The sequence below is a fragment of the Geotrypetes seraphini genome, chromosome 10 (genome assembly GCF_902459505.1).
Source record: "Geotrypetes seraphini chromosome 10, aGeoSer1.1, whole genome shotgun sequence".
Taxonomy (NCBI): domain Eukaryota; kingdom Metazoa; phylum Chordata; class Amphibia; order Gymnophiona; family Dermophiidae; genus Geotrypetes; species Geotrypetes seraphini.
Window position 1 is genome coordinate 40,331,133 of NC_047093.1, and position 18,465 is coordinate 40,349,597.

General features: G+C 42.5%; 1 protein-coding gene across 1 annotated transcript in view; it reads left to right on the plus strand.

Moving 5' to 3' along the window:
• Window positions 1-5,766: 5,766 nt before the first annotated feature.
• The window catches only part of TEKT3 (tektin 3), a 56,181-nt gene continuing 43,482 nt past the window's right edge, over window positions 5,767-18,465 (plus strand). The window contains exon 1 of the mRNA XM_033961277.1: window positions 5,767-5,885. The gene's annotated coding sequence lies outside the window, so the exon portion shown is untranslated. The remainder of the gene's footprint in view (window positions 5,886-18,465) is intronic.

An 18,465-nucleotide genomic window follows, 5' to 3' on the forward strand; every position in this document is an offset into this window, starting at 1 on the left:
TCTTTGAAAAGATAAAGGGATGCTGCTGTTCTTCAGGGAGACACAAAAAATGGATACCAATGTTAAGGAGCCATGTTACATATTGTTCGAAGTATTAGGTTAAAGTACTTAAGCAAAAGTAAAAATAAATGCATGTTTCAACACTTAGGGCTCCTTTTACAAAGGCATGTTATTGCCTTAACGTGTGGAATAGCATGCGCTAAAATGCCACGAGCAGGTGGTAGTTTTTTGGGTAGTGTGCACTAATCGGGTGCGTGCACTAAAAACGCTAGCGCACCTTTGTAAAATGAGCCCTTAAGTAAAAATAAGAATACAGTTAAACGTTAAAAAGTTATTGCCTAATATAATACTTAAGTAAAAATACTGTGACTACAATGAGTGCAAAGGCTGTTAACATTTTTTGTCCCAACATTATTGCTCTGCAGTTCAATCCACTTTGCTTTTAGTACAAAACTAAATTTCGACAATGACTGTCGCTCATGCAGATGCATTTGTGGGTCATATCAAACCAGCACAGCTAAAAAAAAAATAAATGCATTCAAGAACTGCACCAGCAGTTAGTGGAGTGCACAGTCTGATAAATTCAAATCAGATCAGGCCACAATATTACTGGTGTCTTCTGACTAGGTCTACAGGCATTGATCAAGGAAATCTCTGTCTGAAACACTTGGCTTCCTTATAGCAAATGCTTTTATCATTCATCCTCATTGTCATTCTCTTCAGCAGTAGAAGTTGAGCTGTCTAACTCATCACTTGCATCTTCTTTTTTATTATCGTCACAATTTTCAATTACAGAGAAGGCTTTTATAAAGTTGGAATCAATGTCTGTTGATTACCATCAATTTTTCATCCGATGGTAAATGCCATATGAATGTCTTTAAAATCTGATGCAAGAACATCAGATGCATTCAGGCCTTTCAATTTTCATAAGACCATCCAAGCAGACGTCCTGTCTAAAGACTCTTATCAATCTAATGGACCGTCACCCCAGTGTAAAATGTCCTATGAGATGATCTGTTTTGATAAAGACACCTTGTCTGTCCGCCAAAAATTGCCGTCAACTTCAGCTTCATCTCTGCTTCAAAGTGACCCAACTCATCACTGATCTGTATGGATAGAGATACAACAGTTCAAGAAACACAGGCAGCACCACTATTTTCAGGTTGCATTCCCTGAACAGCAAAATTTAAGATGATATGATCCACTGTTGTTTGTGTGCATTAGCAAAATCCTGTCTAATTTTTGCTGCTTCATTTTCATGTACTGAAAAATCATCATTTATGTATTGCTTCTGCTTTTTCTTTCTACTTTTAATTGCAAGCCTCAGATGTAACTGTGGGCTCCTTTTACTAAACTGCATGAGAGCTTTCTACCGCAGGCCTGCGAGGTAAATGTTCCAACGCTTATTGGAATTCTATGTGCGTCAAAGTAGAGAATGACAGGGGGACAAATTTTTCCTTGTCCTCGCGGGAACTCATTTTCCCAGCCCATCCTGGCAAGTTCGCTTCCTGTTCCTGCCCCATTCCTGCAAGCTCCGCCCTCATTTGCACGAGCCTCAAACACTTTAAATTCATAAGTGTTCAAGGCTTATACGGTTAAGGCAAAGTTAACAGGAATGGGACAGGGACAGCGACAAAACTCATGGGGACGGGATGGGGACAAATTTGTCCCTGTGTTATTGTCTATATCGGAACATTTAACTCGCTGGCCCGTGGTAGAAACCTCTACCACAGCTTTGTAAAAGCCAGCATATGTTAGCTAAAAACCTCCTTCTTCTTACTGTGTAGTTGGATCCAAAGTTCCTCCTAACATTGTCAATCTCTGGTCGAAGAGCTAGCCCCATGTTCCAGAAGCTGTGGAGGTATTCTGAAGTCAAGAGGAAATGATTTTCAGATAGAGCCACTAGAGGTCTCTTCAAATCCTACTACCTCTGCTAGACATCTGCTTCAGATATCGACCAATGTTTCAGCAATAAAGGTCCCCATATTCAAAGTGTTTTAATGAGCCAGGAGAAGCTTCTATCTGGTTAAACTGTGCTGCCTACTCAATGGCATAGCTAGAATATCAGGGGCCCATGGGAAAAAATATTGAGGGGGCCCCCATATAATATTAAGGAAGAGAAATGTAAAGCTTTAAGTAAAAAGATTTAATAAAATGTAGGTATACACAAAATATCAAGACTTACTAATTGGAGTAGCACAACACTTACTGGTTCAACTGGTGGCGCAGTGGGCTTTGAAAATAAATAAGACTTATCAGGTCTCTCGCTTGAAAAGGCTGTGGGCAGTGGTTCCTAGACACTGACGGCGTTGACCCGGAAGCCTTCCCTCTGACGCATTTGGGCGGAACGCTTCAGAGAAACCATGGGGCCGCAGTCCATATGCACACACCTTTCGTCCTGTTCCAGGGCAGGGTACTACCGGAGCTGACAGCTGCGTACTTGCAGACCTCAGCCCTGTGACTGCAACCACCCCACCCCCACCCCCTCCACTGCATTGAGGGGGAATGATGCACCTGGAGGAGAGGGTGCTCTGCCTGGGTGGCAATCAACCCAGGTACTCCACTGATTCAGGGTTCAAACCTCACCAACACTCCTTGTGATCTCCATCAAGTCATTTAACCTGCCTCAGGTACAAACTTAGAATATAAGTCTTTCGGAAATCAGGCTAATTCCCACTATACCTGAATGTAACTTTCCTTAAACTACTACTGAAAAGGTGTAAACTAATCCAAATCCCACTTTTATCCAGAATAAAGGTGGATCTGAGAACCTGCAACTAAAATGGCAGTGAGTCTATACAATAAGCTTTATGAAATGGGACTTAAGCATCCTGAAGAACAAGAATGTGAAGGAAGATATGAGATATTCTGTAGCTCTAGTTCACTATTCCATAACGATGTGGCGGAACTTCTCTGCTTCTCTGTTTTCATGTCAAGCCAGGCCTCTTACAGCTGCAAGCCACATGTTTTGTAAAAGTCGGGCTTGCTTGTTTAAGAATGGTAACATAACACCAGACCACAGAATTAAACATAAGCAGCACCTTTTCTTCTGAGGGCATTTACACAATCAGCATTTCAGTTCTGAGCATCTGTGTAAAAAAGCCAGTTGGCAGTATTCAAATCCAGATCACCCTAGACCAGTGGTCTCCAACTCAAACCCTTTGCAGGGCCCCATTTTGGATTTGTAGGTACTTGGAGAGCCTCAGAAAAAAAAAAAAGTTAATGTCTTATTAAAGAAATGACAATTTTGCCTGAGGTAAAACTCTTTATAGTTTATAAATCTTTCCTTTTGGCTAAGTCTTAATAATAATATTGTCATTTATAGCTAAAGAGACATATGATCAAGAAACTTTTATTTTACTTTTGTGATTATGATAAACATACCGAGGGCCTCAAAATAGTACCTGGCAGGCCGCGAGTTTGAGACCACTGCCCTAGGCAATTTATCCAACTTGCAAGAATGTAGAGCTCTCTCACCAGCTCCTCTCACATCCCCTCCTACTCAGCATTCTCCAGATAACCTCCTCCCTCCCTTTGACCAGAGCTGCCTTCCATTTCTCCACTGCCATTGCCTTGCCATTGGCTTGATCCTACCAACTATCTCTGCTGCTACTTACAATGGAAACAGGAAAGGCAGGCTCATTTACACAGGGTAGGGTGTTGAGGGAACAGAGAAATGCAGAAAGGGATTTTAAATTCTAAATATTGTCCACATATAGTACCCATCCTTCTACCTGCTTGCAGTGGTGTAGTAATGGGGGGGGGGGAGGGGGACAGGGAGACGGTCCACCCTAGGTGCCATGTTGTTGGTGGCACTCCTCCACCATTTGTCTCTGCCTCCCCGCTCCTTCCTCACTCCCCCCTGCCGCACGTGTGCTCCCACTTCCCTTCCCCCATACCTCTAGTTATTCACTGCTGTGAGAAACAAGAACTTCAACATGCTCCTGGCAACCCTGTCATCTTTCCCGCTGATGTCACTTCCAGGAAGTGATGTCAGCACTGAACAACTAGAGGTAGGGGGGAAGGGAAATGGAGGCACATGTGCGGCAGGAGGGGGGAATCAAGGAAGGAGTGGGGGTGGGGGGGAAGTAGAGACAAGGGGAGGAGTGCCACCACCCCTGGCTCCTCTCACCCTCGCTACGCTACTGCCTGCTTGACATTAATGTTAAATTCTGATGACTACTAAAAAAAAAAAGCCAGACAGTTCACAACTTTAACCTCGTGAGTCCTAAGCACATTTTACATAGTAGTTTGAGAGGCAATGGAGTAGTTGTTGGGGGGGGGGAGGGGGTGTTTGAGGGTGGATCAATTTGCAGGGAGTAGTCATAGCGGGTGGGAGCAGTTTGGAAGTGGTGTGGCAATTGTAAGAGATTTTTTTTGGCTGGGGGGGCAGTGTATAGTATGGGGCTGTTGCAGGGTAAAGTTTTTGGAATTGGGGCAGTATGAGGTTGTTTTTTGGTGATAGGGCAATTTACGGGGAGGTCTAGCAGTTTGGGAGGTAGTTTTTGGGTGTAGAAATCTAAAATAATGTCAAAAACATAGAAATTAATTTCTGCAAATTGGCACTTAAAAAAATAACACTCTTTTCAGCTACAATGGCAAAATGACACTAAGAATGTAGGAAGTTGGTTAGTTGGGCTGAGAACCTTTCAGCACCCCCTCATATACAATGAACTCTGAGGGAATACAGATGATGGCTAGTTTTGAATACAATTAACAGAGTACAATGAGACCTGTTTGCGTAATAGTGTCAGAATGAATGAATGGATGTTCCATATACTCTGCTGGAAGAGTCTAAGGCAGTTGATGCTGGATCTGTCCTGGGTGCTTATCATAAAGAAATGTTTTTAGCTTCCTTTTGAATTTTAGGTAGCAAATTTCCTTTCTAATATCCAGTGGCAGGTTGATAGATTTTGATAACAAACTTAGGCATCTCTAGGCATCCTAGACATAGGTGCTAGGCCAGCTTTTCACTCACCTAAATTGGCGGCACCTACATCGAATGCCTAACGATGCCTAACTCAACCATGACTATTCTCTGCCAATAACCATGCCTGCTGGTCAAACAGCATTATTAATAGGCATTATTAAGCAGGCATCGCTAGACATCCTAAGAGTTTGGTGCCAAACTCATAAATTGTTTAATTGATGTTTTCTTTTGATTGGCTGAAAACCGGCATGGTCAATTACCATGTCAATTAAGCCAATTAAAAAAATAAAAGCTAGGTGTGGATCCTGAATTTATGTGCCGCTATGCTGCTGGAATTAGGGTGCCTAGCGACACCTAATATAGGTACCATTTATAGACTTATGGCCTTACACTCTCCTTTACAAAGCTACGCTAGCATTTTTAGCGCCGGCCATGGCGGTAACAGCTCAGACGCTCATAGAAATAATTTTACACGTTTGTACATTGTTAGTGACATTATGGGGGTCTTTGATCGGTTGACATTAGCATGTTATTGCATTAAATAACGGGTGCCCAGTTTCATAACATGTAGCATATGGTGATTTGATTCAGCTCTATAGAAACAGTTCTCAATATATGCAGGGCTTTTTATTTCCATCAAGGACAGAATGTCTGGTTGATTGAGTTTTAATCTTAGGACAAGTTCCAGCATGCTGTAGAACCACAGGCCCTGACAACTCCTATTCTCCTTAACAGGAATGAGGAACAGGTATTGCTAGCCTGTCAAGTGATTCAATTTTCATGCACTGGTGTATTAATAATAGTTTGGATTAAAATAGCACCTTTCATCTAACCAAGATGTCAACATGCATGCCTGGGAACTCTCTAGATATTGCCCTGAAGCTCCAGAATTTTAACGAAATTGCTGAGTCTCCAGAAACATCCCAGAAATCGTTGGTTAGCATACAGTGCCAAGGTTGGTGTTGTCTACTTGCTCCAGTTTTTCAGGATAAATTGGTCCACTTCTGGTTTTATCCTACTGCATGCATCAGAATGGTTTACATGAATTTATTCAGGTACTCAAGCATTTTTTCCCTGTGTGTCACCATGGGCTAATAATCTATCTAATGTACCTGGGACAATGTGGGGATTAAGTGACTTGCCCAGGGTCAAAAGGAACAGTAGGATTGAACCCCCAACCTCAGGATGCTGAGGCTGTAGCTTTTAACCACTGTGCCACACTCTGGATCACTTGGAAACATAAGCAGCCTTAGGATATTGCTGGTTTATGCATGCATAGGGAAAGATGTGATGCCTTAGGCCGGAGGACATGTAAGGCTAGTCTCACAGCTGGATTACTTCTAATGTAAAACTAAAGCAGCCTTCAAAGCTCCCTTGGGTGAATTGCATGTGCTTGCCTGTGTTTCTTCAAGAGCTTGGACAAATAAATCAAAAACCTAAAAATGAGGTGAAATTCCAAGAGTTGATCTCAAACCTGGCTTTTCGGCCCTGCTATCTGGTATACAAAACAATTAACTTTCTCCCTCAGTTTAACTACCTGTAACTAAGGTATTTAATTTAAAGAAAATCCTTTTTGTTAACGATCTAATATGAGACTTAAAAGATATAGAGGAGTTTAATAAACGTGTAACCTATTCTGAGCTCTTCTGGGAGGACGGGCTATACTGTAAATCCAAATAAATAATACATTGCCTAGATATTTGACCTCTCATAAGATGGGAATGATATTATTTCCCATTTGAAATTCTGAAGGATAATCCTTCTCACTCAAACGGTCAGAAAGAATCAAGACCTGAGTTTTAGAAACATTCGATTTTAACCTATTTGATGACATCCAACAATTTAGGGTCAATAAGCATGTCCAAGAGAAATGCCAATCGATGCTGTGATTGGAAAAAAAACACTGTCCCCCTCTTTTATGAACGCATAGCGCAGGTTTTAGCGCCGGCAGTGGCAGTAACTGCTCTAACGCTCACAGAATTCCTATGAGCGTCGCAGCAGTTACCGCTGTCAGTGGCGCTAAAACTCTCACTGTGCATTTGTAAAAGAGGGGGGTGTATATCATCGGCAAACACTTTATAAGAAAACCAAAGCAGACGTGGACTAAAGAAATTCCAGCACTCGAGATTAAAAACTAATTTCCCATGCTATGCAGTTAAATTGTTCATATCACCATGAAGTGACTTTTGGTGGCTGTTTTACGTTAGATGTTGCTACAACTGAACTTTATATATTCACAGCTGCACTTTATACATTTGACAGAGTATTTTGAACCCCTACGGCAGGTGGTTCCTCTGCCGAAACAGGGCCCTGTGTTGAGTCTTTTTAAAGTTGGTACTTTTTCATTAAAAATAATTTTTATTCTTGTGTGCGGGAATTTCTTTGGTCTACCCCTATTTTGTTTTCTCATGGATTTTCTTATGTTGGGTGTTTTTCCTTTCTTTGGGCTTATACACTTTACAAGAGGCATCTAAGCCAGATAAAAACTTTTATAGGGAAAGCATATAAATATTGAAACGTATCGGAGAGCATGATGACCCCTGTGGGAAATCCTGAAACTGTGTTTATGTAAGATGAAACATCATGATTCGCTCTACCCTGACACAATAAAACAGGTGAAGCAATTCCACAAAATCAAACAGGCAAGAGCAAAGTGGAAATGTCCAATCAGATTGGTGCACAAAAAAGTGTCTTTCAACTCATCTGATAAATCCAATGGTCTTTATTAATCCAAATTAGCTCATACATCCAAAGCAACTCAATGACTCCTGATGCAGGCCGGGTGGCCGAAACATGATCATGTCGAGTCATTGAGTTGCTTTGGATGTATGAGCTAATTTGGATTAATAAAGACCATTGGATTTATCAGATGAATTGAAAGACACTTTTTTGTGCACCAATCTGATTGGACATTTCCACTTTGCTCGCTCTACCCTGAAACATTCTCCCCTTCCTTTACTAACGTGTAGCATGGGTTTCAGCGCCGGCAGCGGCAGTAACTACTCCGATGCTCTTAGGATTCCTATGAGCGTCGGAGCAGTTACCGCCACTGATGGCGCTAAAATCTGCGCTACGCATTAGTAAGAAGGGGGTCTATCCATCAGAAAATATCTAAACCAGTTTAGCACTTGTCCTTCAAAACCCAGTGTCTCTAACCAGTCTAATAACAAGCCATGATGTACTGTGTCAAATGCTGCTGAGATGTCTAAGATAAAGGATTTTCCCCTTTCAAATCCTGCTCATACTCTGTCATGAAATGATATCAGCAGAGTCTCTGTAGAATAATTAGGGAGAAATCCAAATTGTAAATGGTCCAAAGTCTGATTCTGATCCATAAAAATATCGTAGATGAAATAAAACTAATTTTTCTAATATTTTAGCCAGGAAAAGAAGGGAAGAAAAAGGACGGTAATTGTCTTAGATTTGACAAGCTCTTCATTCTTTAAAAGTGGTCAAACTAAAGCCTTTTTTGAAAAATGCAGGATAAATCCAATAGAAACATGATTGATCAGAAGCTGGAGGGGGAGGTAGGGAGAAGTGATCTTCCATAGATTATGAATCAAAAAAATGAGAAGTGATGTACATTTTGTTATATGTTTTATTGTACTTGTATCCCCTCTCTCCAGGGGGTTTTCTCTTATTGTCTTGCCTACCTCCTTAAATTGAGGACTATATAGTTAGCATATTGCTTTGTATATTTTCTTTAGTCTGTATTGACTAAATATTTGTATTTCAGTATTTCCTGTACCATTTTATGGTTGTGTAGAAATTATAAATAAATAAAAAGTTAAAAAGAGAAGTGATGTAGGGAAGGCCACATCGTGGAATGGTTTTGGCATTTGTTGTAACTTCTCACTCAAATTTTGAGGAAGAGAACTACTTCTACTTTAGTATTTATATACAAAATATAGCTTAAGTGGTTTACATTCAGGTACTCAAGCATTTTTCCCTATCTGTCTTGGTGGGCTCACACTCTAACTGATGTACCTGGGGCAGTGGAGGATCAGGTGACTTGCTGAAGGTCACAAGGAGCAGCATGGGATTTGAACCCACAACCTAATGATGAGGCTGTACTTCTAACCACTGTGCCAGCATACCTGTGGTGGTCCCGTAGTACCTCTTGGACCAATCTTTGACAGGTTGCAGCTGCTCAGGCACACGTGACATTAAGGGCTCCTTTTACTAAGCCGCGCTAGTGGTTTTAACGCACGCACCAGATTAGCATGTGCTATAGTACGCGCTAGCCGAAAATCTACCACCTGCTCAAAAGGAGGCGGTAGCGCACAAGGCAAATTAGTACACGCTATTCCGTGCGTTAAGTTCCTAGCGCGGCTTTGTAAAAGGAGCTCTAAATTTCTTTTTGCTCTCTATACTCATTTTGGTCTGCTCGTTGGGCCTGAGGCACGTGCCTACTTGGCCTACCCTTTAATCCTGCCCTGCATTGCTGGCAAATTAAATTGGGCCCAACTGGATAAATAACTGGGGGCTAAATTGCTCCAAAATTCTTAAATCTAAAAATGAAGATTTTAAAATCAACCCTAATCTACACTAGCAGCCAATGTAATACAAACAAAAGTGGAGGAGCTCAGCTCCTGAAGGGCCATATTCTATATATGGCATAACTTAGGTGCAGGCGTTTAGGCCAGCTAAAACCAGGCCTAAATGCCTGTCCTAATTTATGAATTGATGTATCTGGCTTATATATAACAAGAAAAAGTTTTTTACAAGGAAGAGAATACCACTGATTTATCCAAGGTGATACAGTTAGTTCACCCTTTATACCTTGTATCCAAAAAAGGTTTCAATTGAAACCTTTTTTGGATACAAGGTATAAAGGGTGAACTAACTGTATCACCTTGGATAAATCTGTCCTAATTTATGTGCACATCCGGCCTATGCACATATGGGTCCTTTTACTAAGGCGTGCTAGCTGTTTTAATGCACACTAAATATTAATGCGTGTTAAACGCTAATACGCCTATAGACTATAATGGACGTGTTAGCGTTTAGCATGCACTAATATTTAGCGCGCACTAAAACAGCTAGCGCGCCCTAGTAATGCCCCCGATCCGTCCGCTTTTTAAATTTGTGCAGTCACTGGCACATACTTTTTATAGAATTGTGCTTTCTAGGTTGTGTGTTCATAACTTTTAATTAGTCCCAATTAGCATCAATTGTTCTCCCTTGAGAAGAGGAAACTGCGAGGGGATCTGATCGAGACTTTCAAAATAATGAAAGGATTCGACAAAATGGAGCAGGGAAAGCAGTACTTTATCATGTCCAATGTGACACGGACAAGAGGACATAGACTGAAGCTGAGGGGGGACAGGTCCAGGATGAATATCAGGAAGTTCTGTTTCACGCAGCGAGTGGTGGACACCACAGAATTCTCTCCCAGAGGAAGTAATTGCTGAAATCCACCATTCTAGGATAAATTAGATGTACATCTCCCTTGAGAAGCATACAGTGATATGGGGACTAAAACTATGCCAGGCTACACCTGGCGGGGCCTCCGCGTGTGCGGATCACCGGACTTGATGGACCCAGGGTCTGATCCAGAGATGGCAATTCTTATGTTCTAATTATGAGGTATTAACTGCCAATTAGTGATGCCAATTAGGCCAATTAATCAGCTAAGTTGTATGCATACATCAGCTGTGCGTACCAATGTATGTGCACTACTTTAGATGCTATTTACAGAATTGGGGGGGGGGGGGGGGAAGTGTGTATATAATTGCTAATTATGCAGTACCATAATTAAATCTTTCACTGAACTGCACAACAAATTGTTGATCTTTGTCATAAGAGAAATGATTTTCTGCTAGAATTACAATCCTCTTATAAATGGTACCAGTGCTGTGAAAGTCTTTTTTTTTTTTTTGTTTCAATAAAAGCATTGCCTCATTCATCCTAGATACCCAACTGCCAATTACAACCACTTGCATCGCAAATGGAGTGTAATGGCCATCAAATCATCTACTTATACACACTATAAATAAAAAGAGCACTGTAGACTGTAACTGATAGTCCATTATCTGCCCTGTAAGCAGAGCGCTCTGAATAACCAATGGCTTATTATTTTGCCATCCTTGTGTGTGGCGTGGACTATATACTGCATTTTGCATTACAACAATGTTCAATTCAAGGACAGAAAACTGTGCTATTGTCCACTGTAACAATGTGAAGTGCCCCGCTTTACCAAACAGTCAGTGTAAAGCCTATCAGTTACAACAGATAGGCCACAGGTTATTCTAGTTATGCACGGTACATACTCGTATGACCTCTGGTAAGTAGGATTCACTGGTATCTTGGGACATACTGTCTTCTGCATGTGCATTAGAGGACAGATGCTTCACATTCATGTTAATGTTTAATTCTTTAGAACAGACTGTTTGTGTTGCTAAGGAGAGATCGCCTTAGCAGTGCAATCTGGGCTCCCGACAAGGTCAGCTGAGAAGAATCTTTTTTTTTTTCTTTTGAAATAGTATACCATTTTTCTCCCTAAGTCTATCCATACACCATTGGATAGAGCGATTCAGAAATATTTCACACATCGATCTTCTTTAAAAGAACTCATTGAGCTGAGAAAATGGAAAGAACTAGAGAGGTCCCCGTTGGTTCTGAATCTTTTCATTTAACTAATTTCTTGGAAACATTGCAGGACAGTAATAAAACTAGGGCAACCCTTCCAGTTTCTTTTTCCACTGAACAAGAGAAATTAATTTACTGAGGGGTCCTGTTACTAAACAAAATCTTTTAACAATTCCATCTTTGAAAATCATAAATACAAGAGCGGAGATTTTCTCTATAACAGCCCCACAAATTTGGAATCGTCTTCCGTCTTTTTTAAGAGAAGAAAACCAATTAGATAAATTTAAAAGTACAGTGGAACCTTGGTTTACGAGCATAATTCGTTCCAGAAGCATGCTCGTAAACCAAATTACTCGTATATCAAAGCGAGTTTCCCCATAGAAAGTAAGGGAAACTCGCTTGATTCGTTCCCACCCACCTCCCCGAGGCCAGTGGCACTGCTGTACCCCCCCCCCAAGAACCAGCATTGCTCCCCCCATGCTCACAAAGGCCCCCCCGCGTGATCCGCCATTCCCCCGCGATCCGTAATCCCCCCGCTCGCATCACCCCCCCCTCCCAGATCCGACATCCTCCCCGTACCCATCACCCACCCGAACACATCACTTACCCCCCCATCTGGCACCCGGCACCGGCACCAACGCACAGGAGATGCTGGTGCCGGTGCCTGAAGAACTGTCGTCCTTTTTGCTGGGCCTTGAGCATCTGCGCATGCTCAAGGCCTTAGTTCCTTCTCTCTCCGAGATTCTCAGAGAGAGCAGGAACTAAGGCCTTCAACATGCGCAGATGCTTAAGGCCCAGCAAAAAGGACGACAGATCTTCGGGCACCGGCACCGGCATGTCCTGTGCGTTGGTGCCGGTGCTGGGTGCCAGATGGAGGGTAAGTGATGTGTTGGGGTGGGTGATAGGTACGGGGAGGATGTCAGTTCGCGGCGGGGGGCCGACACGAGCGGGTGGGTGCTGGATCACGGGGGGACGCGCTTGTACATCGAGGCAAGCTCGATTTCTGAGGCGCCTATTTTGCGAATGTTTTGCTCGTCTTGCAAAACACTCGCAAACCGGTGCACTCGTAAACCGAGGTACCGTTGTATTCTTAAAAGTTTTCTATTTAATGATGCCTTTCAGAATTAGGTTCTGAAATGGTTGAAATCTTAAATTGATATTATCTACTAGCTGATGCCCCGGCGTTGCACGGGTATTTAATTATAGCAATAACACTGTAAATGGATTCAAATAAAGATACTTTATAGTGGTGAATGAAATTATTTTTTTACAGCTTTATAAAAAGTACAATATTCAAATTATAATGTGAAATATTTGACAAAATGAATACAATACTAACACAAAACTTGATTATAAACAACATTTTTAGTTTCACCTCCAGGAGAAAGAACATATAAATTCTTGGGTGAACCCACCCTTGAGCAAGCAACATAGAGTTGTCCATGGGAAAAACAGGGGGATCTTAAATCCACTCCACAGTATGTAATAGTCTGTCCCTGTGATTTGTTGATTGTGATAGAGAATGCAAGTCTCACTGGAATTTGCAATCTCTTAAACTGAAAAGGAAGATGTGTTGCAAGTTTTGTTCAAATCGGGCAAGCCGTTTTTGCGTTGGCAGCTTTTTACATTTTTTCCATTGACATGAATGGGTGAAATCTGATTTTCTGTTTGTAGCTCCGCCCACGTGTGCAGGTGGGCCGCGAGACCCCCAGAACATATCACCCCAGGTAGTGAGGGATCTGCATACCAAGTTTCGTTCAAATCGGGCAAGCCGTTTTTGCGTTGGCAGCTTTTTACATTTTTTCCATTGACATGAATGGGTGAAATCTGATTTTCTGTTTGTAGCTCCGCCCACGTGTGCAGGTGGGCCGCGAGACCCCCAGAACATATCACCCCAGGTAGTGAGGGATCTGCATACCAAGTGTCGTTCAAATCGGGCAAGCCGTTTTTGCGTTGGCAGCTTTTTACATTTTTTCCATTGACATGAATGGGTGAAATCTGATTTTCTGTTTGTAGCTCCGCCCACGTGTGCAGGTGGGCCGCGAGACCCCCAGAACATATCACCCCAGGTAGTGAGGGATCTGCATACCAAGTTTCGTTCAAATCGGGCAAGCCGTTTTTGCATTGGCAGCTTTTTACATTTTTTCCATTGACATAAATGGGTGAAATCTGATTTTTTGTTTGTAGCTCCGCCCACATGTACAGGTGGGCTGCGAGACCCCCAGAACATATCACCCCAGGTAGTTGGAATTACTGTGAGAATGGCAGTTTTTTACATTTTTTCCATTGACATGAATGGGTGAAATCTGATTTTCTGTTTGTAGCTCCGCCCATGTGTGCAGGTGGGCCGCGAGACCCCCAGAACATATCACCCCAGGTAGTGAGGGATCAGCATACCAAGTTTAGTTCAAATTGGTCCCACAGCTTTTTACATTTTTCCCATTGACTTGAATGGGTGAAATCTGAAGTTCTGTTTGTAGCTCCGCCCACATGTGCAGTTGGGCCGCGAGACCCCCAGAACATATCATCCCGGGTAGTGAGGGATCCGCATACCAAGTTTCGTTCAAATCGGGCAAGCCGGTTTTGCGGAGGCAGTTTTTACATTTGTTCCATTGACATGAATGGGTGAAATCTGATTTTCTGTTTGTAGCTCCGCCCAGGTGTGCAGGTTGGCCGCGATACCCCCAGAACATATCACCCCAGGTAGTGAGGGATCTGCATACCAAGTTTCGTTCAAATCGGGCAAGCCGTTTTTGCGTTGGCAGCTGTTTTACATTTTTTCCATTGACATGAATGGGTGAAATCTGATTTTATGTTTGTAGCTCCGCCCACATGTGCAGGAGGGCCGTGAGACCCCCAGAACATATCACCCCAGTTAGTGAGGGATCGGCATACCAAGTTTCGTTCAAATCGGGCAAGCCGTTTTTGCGTTGGCAGCTCTTTACATTTTTTCCATTGACATGAATGGGTGAAATCTGATTATCTGTTTGTAGCTCCGCCCACGTGTGCAGGTGGGCCGCGAGACCCCCAGAACATATCATCCCGGGTAGTGAGGGATCTGCATACCAAGTTTCGTTCAAATCGGTCAAGCCGTTTTTGCGTGATCGCGGCACATACATACATACATCCGATTTTATATATATAGATTAACAGTGATAGATAGACTCTCCAAAATACCAGAAACTAGCCTTATAAGGCTAAAACCCCTCCCTCCCTTAATGTGCTTACCTTGAATGTTTCTTTGCTTTTAAAAATTGTAGTTCTCTCCCTTTTTCCTTGTGTTTTTTGTAAGTTAGTATTAACATAAGTATTGTCTATATGTCTTCTTTTTATGTATCACTTTTTTAAAAATGTAACTCACTTAGAAATTTTATAAACGTTTTATCAAATTTTTAATAAAATTTGGAAGCTTAGCGTGCTCTTATGCAGGTCCTTTCCATATACTAAGACCATTTTCTTTTGTTTTTGTTTACTAGGGCCAATAAATGGCCTATTTTCTATTTTTTTTTTTGTATTAATGGTCATGTTGCCATTAGAGTTGGAAGTGGAGAAGGGACACGGTCAACCAACAGTAAGAGCAACCAATTTATTGAAAGTACAACATATATAACATATACAAAAAAATATACAGCAAGCCTAATAGAGAGTCCTTTAATCCTTTTTGTGGGATACTGCCATTAGAGTTGGGCCATTTTAAAAAAATTGCCAAATGAGCACTTAGGGGGAAATTCTATAAACGGTGCCTTAACTTAAGTGCCAGTAAATGGCCTACCGGTGCCTAAGTTAAGAGGGAAACACTATTTCAAATGATACTTAAATAAAATGCCAAGGCCCTTACCAGCGCCTAAACAGTGCCAGAATTGCACCTCCAGGCGTCGACTGCCACTGTAGGCATGGCTAACGCTGGAAGTGGCATTAGGCGTCAGTAGGCACCTCTGGAAGTGCAATTCATGTCAAAGGTAGGCATTGGACATATAGGCCTTGAAAACCCTGGCCTACATTTTTGGCACCTACCTTTGCTGGAGGCACAATTCTCTAAACCGGTGACTCAAACTTTCTCGAGTCGGGGCGCACTAAAGGTGGTGGCCACAGCTCGAGGCACCCAGACGTCACTGTGATGACATCACGTTGACATCCATGCATGCGCACAGGCCTTCCAGACTGGCCACGCCAAACCAAAGAATTTTCAGATAAGTTATGCATTTACAATTGATGTACTCCAATGCCACTTGAAATAGTCAAGTTGAGAAATTTGTGGGCCACTGAAGACTGCATGAAGTAAACCAAGATAAATATTTGACTTTTATCTTTTTGATTATACATCTTATGGACATTATCTCTCTAATTCGTGAAGGACAAGTGCCCAAATTTGCATTCATAAATTAATATAAATAGCTGCTAATTGGCCTTAACAACCAATTATTGGCTATAATTAATGTTAATTGGCACTTACACACATAACTGCCCTTGGTCTGTATTGTATAAGTTGCATGCTCAAATTTCAGAGCATGTAACTTCGAGGAGGGGGGAAGTTAAACAATGACTTGTCAATATTAAGCCAGTAGCAATCAGTGTTTTATAAACACTGGCTGTCGCCAGCTAAATTAGCCCCTGATATTCAATGCCAGGCTAAGTACGGGCACCATCACTGAATATCCAGGTCTGACTGAACTGCACTGGCCAACATAGCTCATGCGGGTCCCAGATGATATACAGTCAGGACACCCATAAATGGAATCCACATATCCTGAAGCTTACAGATACTCCCATCTTCCTGCTTTGATCCCCCTACCACCCTTCCCCCACCCCTCAGACATTCTTACTTCCCTGCTGGCCTAGTGGTTCTTGAGGCAGAAACAAATTCCTCTTACTCCTGCCTCTCGCAGTGCCCAATCAAAAATGGCTGCTACAGCCTCTCTAGGAGGTCTCTTGGTACTGAGGGAGGGGATCCTTCTGGAGCTCAGGGGGAGGGCAGGAAGGGGGTCAGGATGTTTTGAAAGGCACAAGGGGGATTGGAGCTTTTTCAAGGAGGTAGGGGGCAGAAGAGGGATTGGAGCTGCTTGGGGGAGGGGGGGAAGGAGGAATTGGAAGTGTTCTATGGGTGTGGGAGAAGGAGTGATGAGCTTCAGCTCTACTGATAGGTATGTGGGTGCCGACTGATCTTCAGTGTCAGCACCCACATAGCTAAGCAATTAAAGTTAGGACTGTTAGTTATGGTCTGATGGTTATATACTTAAGAAGTAACAATGCTGAAAAAAGTTGCTGTTTCATATGTTCTTTTATTGTGGTCAAACTGTCACCACCAAAACAATTTCATGAACTGGTGTTTTGCTTAAATGCTTTAAATTTAGTTTAAATATGTTTTTTATAGTACAATAGGACACAAATTTGTTCTGGATATTCCAGAAATGTACTGCTAAATGCAATGCAATGCAATGCACCTGATATATGAGTTGGCTTTTAACAAGGAGTGCAGACTAGAAACTAGAAAACCTGTATTTTATTGTTCAGAAGAAGCTCTGCCAAATGCATTAACTACTTATGAGCAAATTAATCAGGCAGCAGATTTCTTGTTTTGTTTGTTTGTTTGCAGTCACAAGGGAAGGCATTGACTAGAATTAATGACCAAACACTAAGGGCTAGATTCACTAACCTGCCCGATTGTGACCGATCCGGGCAGGGCCGATTGATTCAGGAACCAAGAACATTCAAATGGGGGTGATCGGATGCACGCCCCCATCCGCCGACCTGGATCGCTAGGTAGCGATCCTGACACATGTGCAGACCATCTACTTTGCCTGTACATGGTCTGCGCACGTGTTTGCTGTCTGGGTTTTTTTTGGGGGGAGGGGTTACTTTTTCTTACTGGCCCTGACTCTTCTGCTCTCTGCTACCCTTCCCCGCAGTGCGAGCCCGTGGTTTTAACCCGCGGGTTTAAAGCAGGTTAAAGCCACAGGCTCGTGCTGCAGGAAAGGGCGGCAAGAGAGCAAGAGAGTGGGGGGAGCCAGAGAGAGTCAGGGCAGGCAGAGAGCAGGAGAGCCAGGGAGCAAGAGAGAGAAGAATCGGGGCAGGCAGTACTCCGAGTGGAGCCTCAGACAGAAAAAAAAAAATAGCACCTTTAGCAGGGCGGCCAGAGCAGGAGAATCGGGGCAGAGAGCAGTTTTTTACACAGCAACTGGTCCTCACCAGTTGCTTTTTCTTGATCGGCCAGCCAGTCGTTGTTGTGTCAGGAAAAAAGGGTAGTGAATCGCATCCTTCCTGCTTTGCATGTTGGTTCCCCTCATTTGCATGCACGGATTGAGATCGGATCGCTACACAGGTTAATGAATCGGGTCGGAGGGAAATCGGCTCGCAAAGGGCTCGCAAACCGATCGGTACACAATCGGTTTGCTTAGTGAATCTAGCCCTATGGACAACAATATAAAGTAAGTGAAAGAACTCTTGTCCTAGGCGAAAATAGAACTGATTGTGACTTCATTTGGATGCCTGTTTCAATCCAACCACACTTTTCACAGTTTTGTTTTCTTTAATTTGACCCAAAGTTTAGATAGTTTTGGTTACAATGAGGGTCAGATTCCAGTGACCAAAGGCAGACAACATGGGAAAGTAGATGGAATGTAGAGGGGACAAGGCTCCCTTGGAGATTCGTAAGAAAGCATAGCAACACCAGAACATTTCTCCAGACTAACAGCTGACTCCTCTGCAGCCCAAGTCTATGGCACCTTCAGAATTTGTTAACCCAGGTGGTTGCACCTTGAATTTGTCTAAACATAAAGGAGATGTAAATCTGGGGTGGGCGTACCATGGATAGAAACAACAGGAGAAGAGGGGTTGCATTAGGGCTTTTATTTCAACAGTACTTAGATCATCTCAGAGAATATAAATAATCTTCATTTGCTATCAATTGTGAACTCATTTATAAGATGGTAGAAACTTTATCTCAC